The sequence below is a fragment of the Aotus nancymaae genome, unplaced genomic scaffold (assembly GCF_030222135.1).
Source record: "Aotus nancymaae isolate 86718 unplaced genomic scaffold, 86718_ANA_hifiasm-v0.15.2.pri h1tg000057l, whole genome shotgun sequence".
Classification (NCBI taxonomy): domain Eukaryota; kingdom Metazoa; phylum Chordata; class Mammalia; order Primates; family Aotidae; genus Aotus; species Aotus nancymaae.
In genome coordinates this window covers 49,057,807-49,070,332 of record NW_026988471.1, presented here as the reverse complement: position 1 = coordinate 49,070,332, position 12,526 = coordinate 49,057,807, and the positions used below count along the sequence as shown (strand labels likewise).

Below are 12,526 nucleotides of genomic sequence, written 5' to 3'. Positions count from 1 at the left end.
GATTTCCTTGCATTATTTGTAAAGTGTCTTTTATTGTTAAGAGATATTAATATTTTACTGATATATCCAAAAAACAATCATAGTGTGTCCCATATTCAAAAACTTTTCTAAAGAGTTCTTATTATCATAATTCTTGGTCTAAAATCTATCTTTTGGAAGATTTCAGAAGAAGCATGTAAGTCTGCCCACTCTCTTTTTTATCCGAAATGTTCTGTTTATTTCTCCTGCGTTACACAACCATGGAAGTTTGTTCTGTTTTATCTATCCCTATAAGTTCTCCCGTTATCAGTACTCATGTTTCAAAGGATATTTGATTAGGTCATCATATTCTTTCCTGTTAGAAACTGTCTATTAGGTACTAGTTCTAAAATAATTAAGAAAACCATCAAACACCAAAGTACATTAGCTCAAACTTTTACAAGGTTTTAATTCTGTTTTTATTAAACTATTTTTTTATTCTTAATTTTGCCTTAGACTTCTAGAATTTCTAATAAGCTGTGTTGTAGTTTTACACTGACCACAAGGGCTGAATTCATTGCTGAACTTGAAAAACGCAACAGAACACCTCAGCACAGCCATTATTGAACCATAATAAAATTTCCATTTAAAACGTAGTTGTCAAGAAAGGAATCCTGGAAAAGTAATTTCAACTGACTTTTAGCAAATTTCTAACAATCAAAATTGAGAGCATCTGGATATTTATGGTATCATAAATAAAATGATCACTTAAGACAAACTTTACTCAACAGTAAGGAATCTTCCTGTTTAGAGTAATCTCAACTTTCAAAATGTATTTGCTCAGTTCTAATTTAAGAGCTTTGCTACTTCAAAAAATAAATAAATAAAAATGAAAACAAGAGCCTTTTTCTTCTAACAGAAATTACTTATTGATCTATAACCAATTACACTTTTACTCTAAGAAAAGGTTCTATGATGATCACTCTCAAATCACAAGGGGCTATGTTATTGAATTACTAAAACCACTGTTGTTTATTTTATGGTCAAAGAGCTTTGGACTACAAGAATAGGTGTTTCTTTCCAATTCTGATCAAATGCAGTCTTAGGGTCCTGTCATAAGTAAAGAACTGACTTTCTGAGTCCATTCTAGCATAATACTCTCCATACCTCCTTTGCCAGCCATGGATTTCTGATACTTGTCCTGTGAAGGCCTTCTTCTTTCTAAATCTCCAATCTTGGTCTTGCTTGGTCATTCTCTTGGATTCAGTGCATGTCTCTGTACACCCTTTTGCTTGGACTTGGTATCATCAAAATCTCCCTTGCTCCTAAACCATGTCCTTAACTGGGAAATGGATATTAGTTCCCTGGGCTTCTCTAATACTGTTATTTGTCAACTGTACCCACTCCTTATCAACTACTGGGACTCAGTCTTAATTCAAAATCTGGTCAAATAAAATTTCCTTTCTCCCATTGCCTAGAAGAGGTGATCAGACATTAAAGACTCAACAAGTTCTGTTTTGTTTTGTTTTGTTTGAGACGGGGTCTTGCTTTGTCGCCAGGCTGGAGTGCAGTGGTGCATCTCGGCTCACTGCAGCCTACACCTCCTGGATTCAAGTGATTCTCCTGCCTCAGCCTTCCGAGTAGCTAGGACTACGGGGGTGCACCACCACGCCCGGCTAATTTTTTGTATTTTAGTAAAGACAGGGTTTCACCATTTTGGCCAGGATGGTCTTGATCTCCTGACCTCGTGATCCATCCACCTCGGCCTCCCAAAGTGCTGGGATTACAGGCATGAACCACTGCGTTCGACCACTCAATAAGTCTTTTTGTTTTTTTTTTTTTTGAGACAGAGTCTCACTCTGTCACCCAGGCCGGAGTGCAGTGGCACGATCTCGGTTCAATGCAACCTCCAACTCCTGGGTTCTTACAATTCTCCTGCCTCAACCTCCAGAGTAACTGGGACTACAGGCACACGCCACCTCGCCCATCTAATTTTTTTTTTCTTTTTTTTATTTTAGTAGAGACAGTTTTTCACTGTGTTGCCCAGGCTGGTCTTAAACTCGTGAGCTCAGGCAATCTGTCTGCCTCGGCCTCCCAAAGTGCTGGGATTACAGGCATGAGCCACCGCACCCGGCTTCAGTAAGTCTTTTTTGTGGAGACAAGCCATTTCTTTCCATGTTTTAAACATATAATCAAAATTAATACAAGGCCAGTGGTTTTCTTTTTACTACCTAAGTTTACCTCCAGCTCTTTCCCAAAATGTATGGAATAATAAAAGAAAGAGGAATTTGAAATTAAAAGAAAAAAGGAAAAGAGGACAGGAAGGCAAGAAGGAAGGAAGGGCAGAAAGAAAGTCAGGAAGAAAGGGAGGGAGGAAAGGAACAGAGAAAGTGCAAAGGATGGAGGATAATGCCTGTGGGTGATAGGAGCAGAGCTGATCTTAACATTTAGATTTGAGAATAGTCAAAGCTTTTTAATCAAATTATTTAGGTATCTTTGAGTCCATTTTGGTTTTCCTAAATAAATTCTTCAACTTCTTTCGTAATTGGAATTTAAAAGAAAAATAAGATTTATAAATTCTAGATTATTACTGTATGAGTTAGGTCTGTGAATATAACTGACTTAAAAATTAACCTAATTGGAATTATATTATGGATGATATGTTTTATCTGTAAAAGTTAGAGCTATTCGTTATCCATTAAACTGCAAGGAACATTTGTGGAAGCCTTCAAAGTCAGCAAAGTATAAACTATGTACTGATCATATTTAAAAATCTTATTTTCATCCTTATTTGGTAAAGTGAGCCAACAAATTAGGAAGTTGATTGCATTCATTAAGCGATGCTCCATCATTGCTGAAATATATAATGCCATTTCAATTAGAAAATTAAAAAAAATCTGATTGGCATATAATTTTAACGAAGATTTGAATATTTGACATGGTTTGCCATCCTATTTTTCAGAATAAAAATGTTGGATTTTAATTGATAATATTATCATATTTAAATTTTGATTAACTGTACTCTTAAAAATATAATAACTTGGAATAAAATGGTTTTTGAATCAGGTGGCCTAGTTTTGATAGATGGATTTTTTTTTGTCATATTAATATTAATGCTACCACTGTTAACCTCAAAGTCATATAATATTACCATTGAAATTGTTAAGGATTTATGAAGGGGTGAGGGGAAGATAAGACATGAGGAGCAATTAATTAGTATAGTATCTAGAATATGAGTACTCAATAAATATTTTCTGAAAGAATGTAATAGATTTAATGAATTATACATAGAAAATACTGTGGCTTAGGATGAGTGTAGATCTTCAATTATTTAACAGTCAAGAGTAAAGTGACAGACATTTTAATTTCTATATAACTCTGAGAAAGTTCTCTAGCTTCTTGATTACAATACAGAAAAAGTACAGAACTTGGTATAAGCAGCCATATTATTGAGAAGCTGCAAATAATCTTAATGGATGTTTTCAGAAATCTTCAGCTAAGAATTGATTATGGTGGTTGGTGGTTTAAAGAAGGTCTATGGTAAAATTTTAGTTGGATGAATGATTATTTTTTCTAAATAATTGCCTTATTTATTGTAGTTCACTTTTATCATGAATTATTCTCCAGTCATTTTGTATATTTCCATTTTTTACAAATAGAAATAAACTTTCTGATGGCAGAGAACATGATTTATAAAAATGGCGATGATTAGTAAGAAAAATAATATAGAAATGTGCTTTCCATCATTTACTTCAGTACATACTAGAAGCCTCTCCAGAAATATTTATTGAGCACCTAATATGGCCCAGGCTTATGTTAGGCTCTGTGGATACAAAAATAAGTGATCTGACTGTTTAATGACTCCCTCAATAAATATTTGTTAGATGTATGAATGAACAAGCCAGCTGAGATCCTCATGACCAGTTAGCTTAGATGATTTATGGCAAACATTTTGTCCCAAAGTGACTGGTATTTCTTGGTATTTTTCTGTCTTGGTATTTCTTCATCTCTCCTCCTTACAGTTTTAACTTTCTTATTTGCATAGTATTTGTAAGGACAGTTAACAAATAATCGATTTTTAAGATAAGGAATATAAAGAAATGACTTGCAAACTGTGAAGTGTTACACAAGACATGTTTAAGTTACCGACGTTGGGGATTATTTAATCAATAATGAATTAAATAATTTCTTAGAAGCATTAAGCAGAAACTGAGCTCAAGTTATTTTATTTTATAAGATGTATCTAAAAATTGTACTTATGTTGTCACTTCTAGAGAAAACCCCTCATGTATCAGTTTAGTGATGCCAACTGGAAATTACTTAACCCCTCTCTGACAGAAGAAAGCCACTCTAAATGTGGATGCATTCACTATCATAAATATCAACAAGTGCATTGGTTCTGACCAGAGGAAATGTCATTGAGGGTGGAGGAGAGGAGAGGATGAGTGAAAGAGTGTTTGAAATTCTTTCATCTTGGGAGCATAAAAGAGCATTGCAAATTTGATGAGTGAATTGTTGCACATATTTGCCTTAAGTGTGGCTTCTTTGTACTTTGCTGGGCCGGAAGACTTATTTTGAAACCAAGCTCTTAATTGATTTTGATTTAGAAATATGCCTTTTGATCACTGGTTTTAGTGTAGACTAGAAACAGTATATTTATAGTAAACATTACATGTCCCAAAATAACACCAATATTGGTGATGTGTCAAGTCTTCCTCTGCTTCTCTTCATTATACATTATTTGTCTTACTGCTCTTAAGATTCGATTCAGAAATACCTTTTTAAAGTCAGTAATTATACATGGATGCACACCTATATCAACAAGGTAAACCCAATTATTTCCCATCTAGCTTTTCTTGAATTGAAATTAAGTGCCATCTGAAATTTTCTTTCTAACCAACAGATTCACTTACTTTATAGAAGTTTCACTTTGCCATATAGCATTCAGACTCAATCCTATAAATCATATGGAGTATATATATTGCTTGGATTTGCTTTACTAGTTCTTTTAAATTTATTTATTTTTTTCTATTGCGATATCATGAGAGAGCTTTCCTAATTCTTATATGAATTAGAGAACATGTGGCCTATTTGACTAGAATTTCAAAAGATAGATTAAATAATGTATTTTCACTATATATTGTAAATTATTGGCCAAACTTCTAAGGTGTAAAAGTCATCTTTGAGAAAAATGTGCTAAGTATGGTCATATTTCTATTAGCTTATGTGCTAAATAGTTTATTATGTTGGGGGTAGGAGAGCCAAATGAATCAATACAGATTCCTGCCTTCATCCTTTTCCCTTGGAAGTTAATTCAATTTCTCAGTTTCTAAATTACTGGTCTTCATCTTTAATGTGTCATTTAATCTCTATGATTTTGGTTTCTAGATTTCTAGAGTTATTTCCTCATCTGAAATTCCATTGCTGTGAAATTTAAGCAATGAGAACAAAACAGCTATTTCTAGCTTCATCTCCTCGGTTCACCTACTTACCACTTAGAGGCTTGTACTGCTGCCTTACCTTCTCAGTTATCCTTCTGTCTCCATTCTAAGTACTTTTCAATCCATTTTATATACTTAGGTTAATTTGCTAAACTGCTCCTTTAATCATATGATTTCTTTGTTAAAACACATTGATGCCTCTACAATTATATATAGGTAAAGGCAAGTTCTGTACCTAAAATTTAATGTCCTCAGCATTTTAATCTTTTTCCCTTCTCATGTCAGTTTTTACATTTTTCTACTTATTATCTCTCTACTCCAGTGAAACATATTAACTTTTTTTAAATGGGCTTCTTGTCATCTCTCTATTTCTAATTCCTGTTCAAAAGATTTCTTCTCATTCTCTCTCACTATATAGATTCTACTTAGTCATCAAATGGTTTTTTCAAATAGTGCGTGATTTCAGAGTTGGTCCTGGATCTTTTCACCTCCTAAGCTAGCAGAAACAAGTTAGGTCTCAGGAATCCCTTTGGAAGAGTTGCATAAACAATTCCTTAGGGCATTACCTAGATGGAGAAAATCATGTCCATTGATTCTGCTCCATCCTATCATCACTACTCCTTTTGACCCACTGCTTTGTGGTGGGGCCCAATCTATTTTACAGAATGGCTTCAGAACTGTTCTAACTTAGCCAGTGATTAGTGGCTTTAGCAAGCCCTGTTTCTTATGCCAAGCTGTCAAAACAAGGATCTTTTTGTTGAATCCTTTCTAACTACTGACTATATCTCAATTTCTTGTATAGCTACTATTTTTCAAAAGCATACCTTCAAGAAACATTTTAGGCAGAATAAAATTATTATTGATCACCTGTAATGCAATTTATGATATATGTGATTAGTTGTGGTGTAACCAGTTTCTCCATAATTTAGAAGCTTAAAAGAGCAAACATTTATAATCTTGTACTTGTTTAGGAACCCAGGAGCATCTTAGTCAGGGTATTATGGAAGTTCTAGGAGAAGTAATGGTTAAGAACTCCTGTACTTAGAACATATCCAGTATGTTCACTCTTATGATCCAGACAGAGTCTATGTGTCTCAGGAAGAAATGATAAGCAACAATTTAGAGCATATGCAACACGTTATTAAGGAGGCTTTGCAGAAGTCTAAACACAATATAGATTGATGGAAGAAAAAAAAGAAATGAAGACATTGCTTGAGGGTTAAGAACTAGTTTGGGGAATACATACTGAATATGGGTCATTTGTACAATGATCAGGAAAATTTCTTTCAGTACACACACACACAGACACACAGACACACACACACACACACCACTGAAAGCCATAAGCAAAATGCATGACAGTAGTGGTTAAAAAATAGAAACAGCATAGCAAATATGTCAGCCAAAGACCAGAAAACAAGATGATGGTGATTCTATAGCATTAGAATCCTATTAATGCTGATGTTGGGCAATTCTGGATGTTGGCAAGTTTATTTAAACAAAGATGAAATAATCTAGGTGCATAGATAGGGGGTACTCAAGTTAACTGTAGACATAAATACTCCAAATTATGAATTCGAATCAGAGGACTAGTGGTAATTTTTATGGGGTCTGAGAAAATTCCTTTGATGAAAACAATTTGTGATGTCTCTAGGAGTTACTTTAGGAAATGGTGTGCTGGATTAGAACTGAGGATTCTTATATCAACAACACAGAGGAGGCCTCTGCCCTCCTCAAGACAAACTGGACAAACTGTTTAACCTTTTTGCCAACAAAGTATAGCCCTGAAGGGAGGATGCTCAATTGGCCTGGAAGACCACACTGCAACTAGACTTCTAAGGGAATGCTTTAACAGTGGGCTTTTCCTGTGAAGAAAAATACTTTCTCCTGGAACTGTCTCTTAAATCCTTCTTGCCCAATAAAGAATGGAAATTCATGATTGACAGACAAAATAAAATTGGTAAAAGATCAAATTTAATTGATTAGTAAGACTTTTGGCTTATTAAACAGGCTATCTTCATATATTTAAAATTTTACTCTGAATTTTAGCTATCAAATAAATGCTGACTGTTTATTTCCATCCCAGACTTCTCTCACCACCATATTAATATTTCCAACTGCTTACTCAGCATCTCTACCTGGGTGTCTCATAGACATCTGAAACTTACCACATTAACAACTGAAGTTGCCTTCTCCCAATCCCACATTCATCTACACAATCACAGGCTGAATTCTTGACATCTTTTACTTCGTGCTCGCCTTCACAATCTAATTAGTTTCTCACCAAATTGCTAACATGTCTCTCAAACTATATCATCCAATAGAAATAGATGAGCCATGTTTGAAATTTTTAATTTTCTACTACTCATATAAAAGGAAAAAAGATGAAATTAGTTTTAATAAATACTTTGAGAATATATTTTTACTCAATATACCCAGATTATCATTTTAATATGTAAACAATATAAATTATTAATGTTTTCCATTATTTTTTCATAAGAAGCTTTGAAAATCCAATGTGTGTTTTACACTTAACAAAACCTCTCATTTCAGAATCTAAATTTTCCATCAGAAGCATTTTATATTTTATTATATCTACAGTTGTAAAAGTAGATTTACATACTCAAGTTGTTCTAAACATACTTAAAAGTTTGAGTATCTTTTAAATTTACATCAAACTTAATCAAAGTTAAATACATTTTAAAATTCAGTTCCTCAATCACATAAGCCGTATCTCAAATGCTTAACATATGCCTACTGGCTTGTCTACTGAACAGCAATTTTAGAATGTCCCTACTTGCTTTTTATTCCACTATTATTGCTTTAGTTTAATGACCTCTTGTTGAACTGTTGCAATAGCCTTCTAACTAATTTCTCTGCCTCCAAGCATCTTCCCTTTCTAATACATCCTCTGCACTGCTACCAGAATGCTTGTTATGAGATAAAAATGTGGTATTTCAACCTCTGGCTTCAAATGTTTAGTTACAGTGGGTCTCAACCTCTTTTGGTTTAAGACATACCTGGCTGATAATATTTACTCACCTTCAGCAGTAATTTTGCTCACTTATGGGCTGCTGATTAGTGGAGAAAGAGCACAAATCCTGATAGTCTATCAGTCCTTTCACCCATTTCCTCCCACTGCTCTGCAAGGGTGTGTTTCACTTCTCACCTGGTAGCAAGGCTGGTCAGAGATGAGCATGGGCTCCCTGTTCAGGCTGTCAATTTGAAGCCCCTTCATAGTATTCTTTAAGTAATTTTCCCAATGCTTATTTAATAGCATATGAAGAGAAACTAATTTTTATTTATTAAAATTATAGACACGGACACTTAGTAATTTATTTCTCCAGGACAAAGCAAAGTCAAATGTCTGGAAAAAATTGGCAAAAGAAAAAAAAAAAAAAGCTTGCTTTTTTTTCAGTCCTTATATACTGTTCAATTTTCATTGGCAATTTTAGGAAGCAGGCAAAATTTGGATGTAGGTTAAAGTATTTAAACTCTGATGGCAAGTCTTCATCCATATTGAACAGCATGATGCCGAGCAGCAAGTGTCATGAAAGCGGGGAATGTTATCTATTTTGTGCACTTTTGTGTTCCTAGAGCCCAGCATGAGCCTAGAACTTAGCAAGTGAGCGATCAGTATTAGTTGAAATAATCTTTGGATTCTAGAAGTTCTGCCAACTTAAACTGTCTGTGTAGATTCTGAAAATGTTCAATGGCAATAATTCAGTGCTGCAATGATAATGTGAAGGGCAGTATCAGAAACCAGTTTATATTAAATGTGTTCTGGGTAGGTTAGAGATACAAACTTGAGCTAACGATCACCATGTTTCTAATTCATTTATTGCCTCCTTGTAGGTTGGTATCTTGAAGCAAGGGTCTAGTTCTGATGGAGAACCACTGGCCTACTGCAAATACTTCAGAGGCCAACTTCCTTAGCTGGACCTATAATGTGTGCACAATCTAGGCTTATTTTCCACCCCCATCTTCAGCTACTCCATACTCTACCTCATTCACATTCACTCTTTAATATATGTTAACAAAACCTTCTCCTCCTCCTTCTCCTCCTCCTCCTTCTCCTCTCCCTCCTCCACCTCCTCCACCTCCTCCTCCTCCCCCTCTTCCCCCTCTTCCACCTCTTCCTCCTCCTCCTCCTCCTCCCCTCCTTCTTTTTTCTCTTCTGCCTCCCTTTCTTCTTTTATGTGCCAAGCACTTTTCAAGGCACTAGAAATACAGAGTTAGATATGGCATGGCTTCTGACCTCAAGTATCTTATAATTTACTTCATAATCTTTATTCTACTGGCACGTTAGCCACAGAAAATAGGCTGGTATTTCAAATCCTCATAGTGTAAAAGCACATTTAAAGGTTTTCAAACTCTGAAGCAGTCTGCAAATGTGGCTTTTTAAAAAGCAACCAACAATCTCATAACTGTTCTGAGTTTACATATGTAAGTCCATCTGCATTAAAACTTCGAAAGAAAAAATGTTATACTCATGTAGTTAATGAAGAAATGAGGCACAGGTCACACAGCTAATGAGCTGCAAAATCAGTACTGAACTCAGTCAGTCTGACTCCTAAAGCCACATGCTTAACTACTGTGTCTTCTGTGATGTAGGTGAGAGTTCAGGAGATGACCCCTCACCAGGCTGCACCAGACAACTCTGCCTTTTGGTCTATGTAATGAAGTTTTATGAAGCCAAACAACCCTACCCTTCAGCATACCACATATCACATGGATTATGGAGCATTTCAGATATCTGCTCCATAAACCATTTTCTCAATTTTCTCTAGTTAAATAAATGCATAGGAAGTTATCTGACTGGCCAGTTATTTTAAAGGCTGAGAAACACAGTTAAAAAAAAAATGTACCAATAATGAGAGTCAGCAAAGAGACCTCCAGAGTGCCTCTGTTCATATCTATTCCTTTCTTTGAAATACTCCTCCTTCTCTTATTCCTACCTGTCCTTCTATTTTTCCTAGTCTGGTGCTGTTTTACTTATCGTTGAGGCTGGATTATTTATTTTGTATATTTGTGAAACCTTCCTTTCTTCCCTAGGGCAAGACTAATTATGTCCTTCTTGGTATTATCATAGTACTTTGTTCTTAATCCTATTGTGTTACTTACTGTAGTTATAACTATGTCTTTATATGTCCTTATAGCCCATTAAATTGTGAACTCTTCAAGGTCACTGACAATGTATAATACTATGTATCTTTACATGTCTGGATTTTCAGACTCTAGCATGATGCTAAGTAGATGTGTAGTAAGGGTTTATGGAGGAAGGAATGCATACCTGAGTGAATGGAGAAATAAGTGAATTCCTGCTGCTTTACTTTTGGCTGTGTGGCCTCTCTGGCCCTCTTGCTAGTAGTTTTCCATTGTCATGCAAGAGCTCACTCCAGAAGTGCTCTCCTTGGGACATAATATGAGGTAGAGTCCCAAAGGATATTGGTGAAAGCATGTGATGTTCTCCTGGGACTTCCCATTTACAACCTCCTGAGGCATACAAAAGTCAGAGGCCTGAGGGCTGAGGCCTGTCATGAAATGGATTCATTTTTCCTGTGTTATATTCTCCTGGAAGGGAGACTTTTCTCTTGTTATTGGCTAGCTCCACCTTCAGGTTCAAATACTACAAACAGGTGATTTCTCTGAATCTACATATGCTTCTTGTCTGCTGTCTATATTACTTTTATTTTTAATATCTGTGTAAAAACACATGTGATATATTTCCCTGCGTTCTGACTTCATGAGAAAGAAGAGATGAATCCACTAGGAGAATGAAAACAAACAAAAAACTGTCCTGTAGTAATCCTCCCTAATTGATTAGGAATCTGGAGACAATCAATCTTCACTACCCTGGCAGTTTGACCATTCTTTCTCTCCTCCCCCGGCACCCGCCCCCCACCTCCCGCCAGTCTTTTTAATCTCCTGCCGTGCCAACCTCTAACACTGGGTTTAACTGATGGAGGTAAAATTGGTTCTCCATTTATTGAGTTTTAAAAATTATTTTAATTAATATATATTAAATGCTTGGAGGTACTATCAGTGAATCATCTGAAGTAGGGTAAAACTCCCCCTCTGAAATCATGCTTACCCTATTCATTTGCTTAGTAAGAACAGCAACTAAACAACACTATTTAGCATGTATTGAGTGCTTACTGTGAAACACCACTGATTCTAAAATCTTGCATAAAATTCCATTTGATTAAATATTCACAATAATTCATTAACATATAAATTTTATCTCAGTTTTACCAATGAGTAAACTGCCTTATAAATAAATTGACCAAAATCACATAGATAGTAAATAACTGCCTGTATTTGAACCAGTTGTAGATGACATCAAAGCTTCATTTTTCCTTAGTACAAAGGAAAATTTCAGGCTGGCCCAGCTACTTTTACAAATGATTATAAAATCCAGGCTACTGATGTGAAACCAGTGAGTGTTTGTAGTGTCTTGTTTTATGATATTCCTTAAACATGGAATTCCAGAGATTCTGTGATTCTCAATGTAAATACACTAAATAACAACACAGTGTCATGACATAGCACATAATATTTTCTCTTAAAAGTCTTTTAATGGGTACAATTATGGGTATCTTTGCTATTTTTTGAGTTGTACCTAAATGTAGAACTAAACTAATACTGCTGTGAGGGTGTTGGCCTTATGTGCGATGAATATGAAATTAATCCACATTGCTCTGGAAACTCTGGTTAGAGCCATGACTTTCACCCTTCACCGCATTCTAAAGCTAAAGCATAAAGCCTCAGTGACTTGACCTACTTTACCCCCAACCCCAAACTAAAGGCAGGGGGAGTCTCTGTGTACCTAAGCACGTACATGAGGTGAGAGAAAGGGAATTTGTCTATCGCTTGTAGCTCTTGCTAACTGGACATTTTTCCGACAGAGGTGTTCAAAGGAAAAGTATGTCATCTGTTTATTATTGTTAATTAGGAATAAAATCAGGCTTTGGGGCCTCCAAATCCCATAGGGCATCAGCAGAGAACTAGCGTTGAAATTTTAACTCGAATACAAAGAGTAAGGTCAGGCAGCTGCTCATATAGGCTCCAGAACTGTGTTCATTTGATCTTTAAAAAACAGGCATTGCAGAGATATTTCATAAGGT

At 35.4% G+C, this 12,526-nt stretch overlaps 1 protein-coding gene across 28 annotated transcripts in view; it reads left to right on the top strand.

The window, feature by feature from the left end:
• Nucleotides 1-12,526, top strand: part of NRXN1 (neurexin 1) — a 1,142,110-nt gene that overhangs the window by 807,813 nt on the left and 321,771 nt on the right. The gene's annotated exons all lie outside the window — the stretch shown is intronic.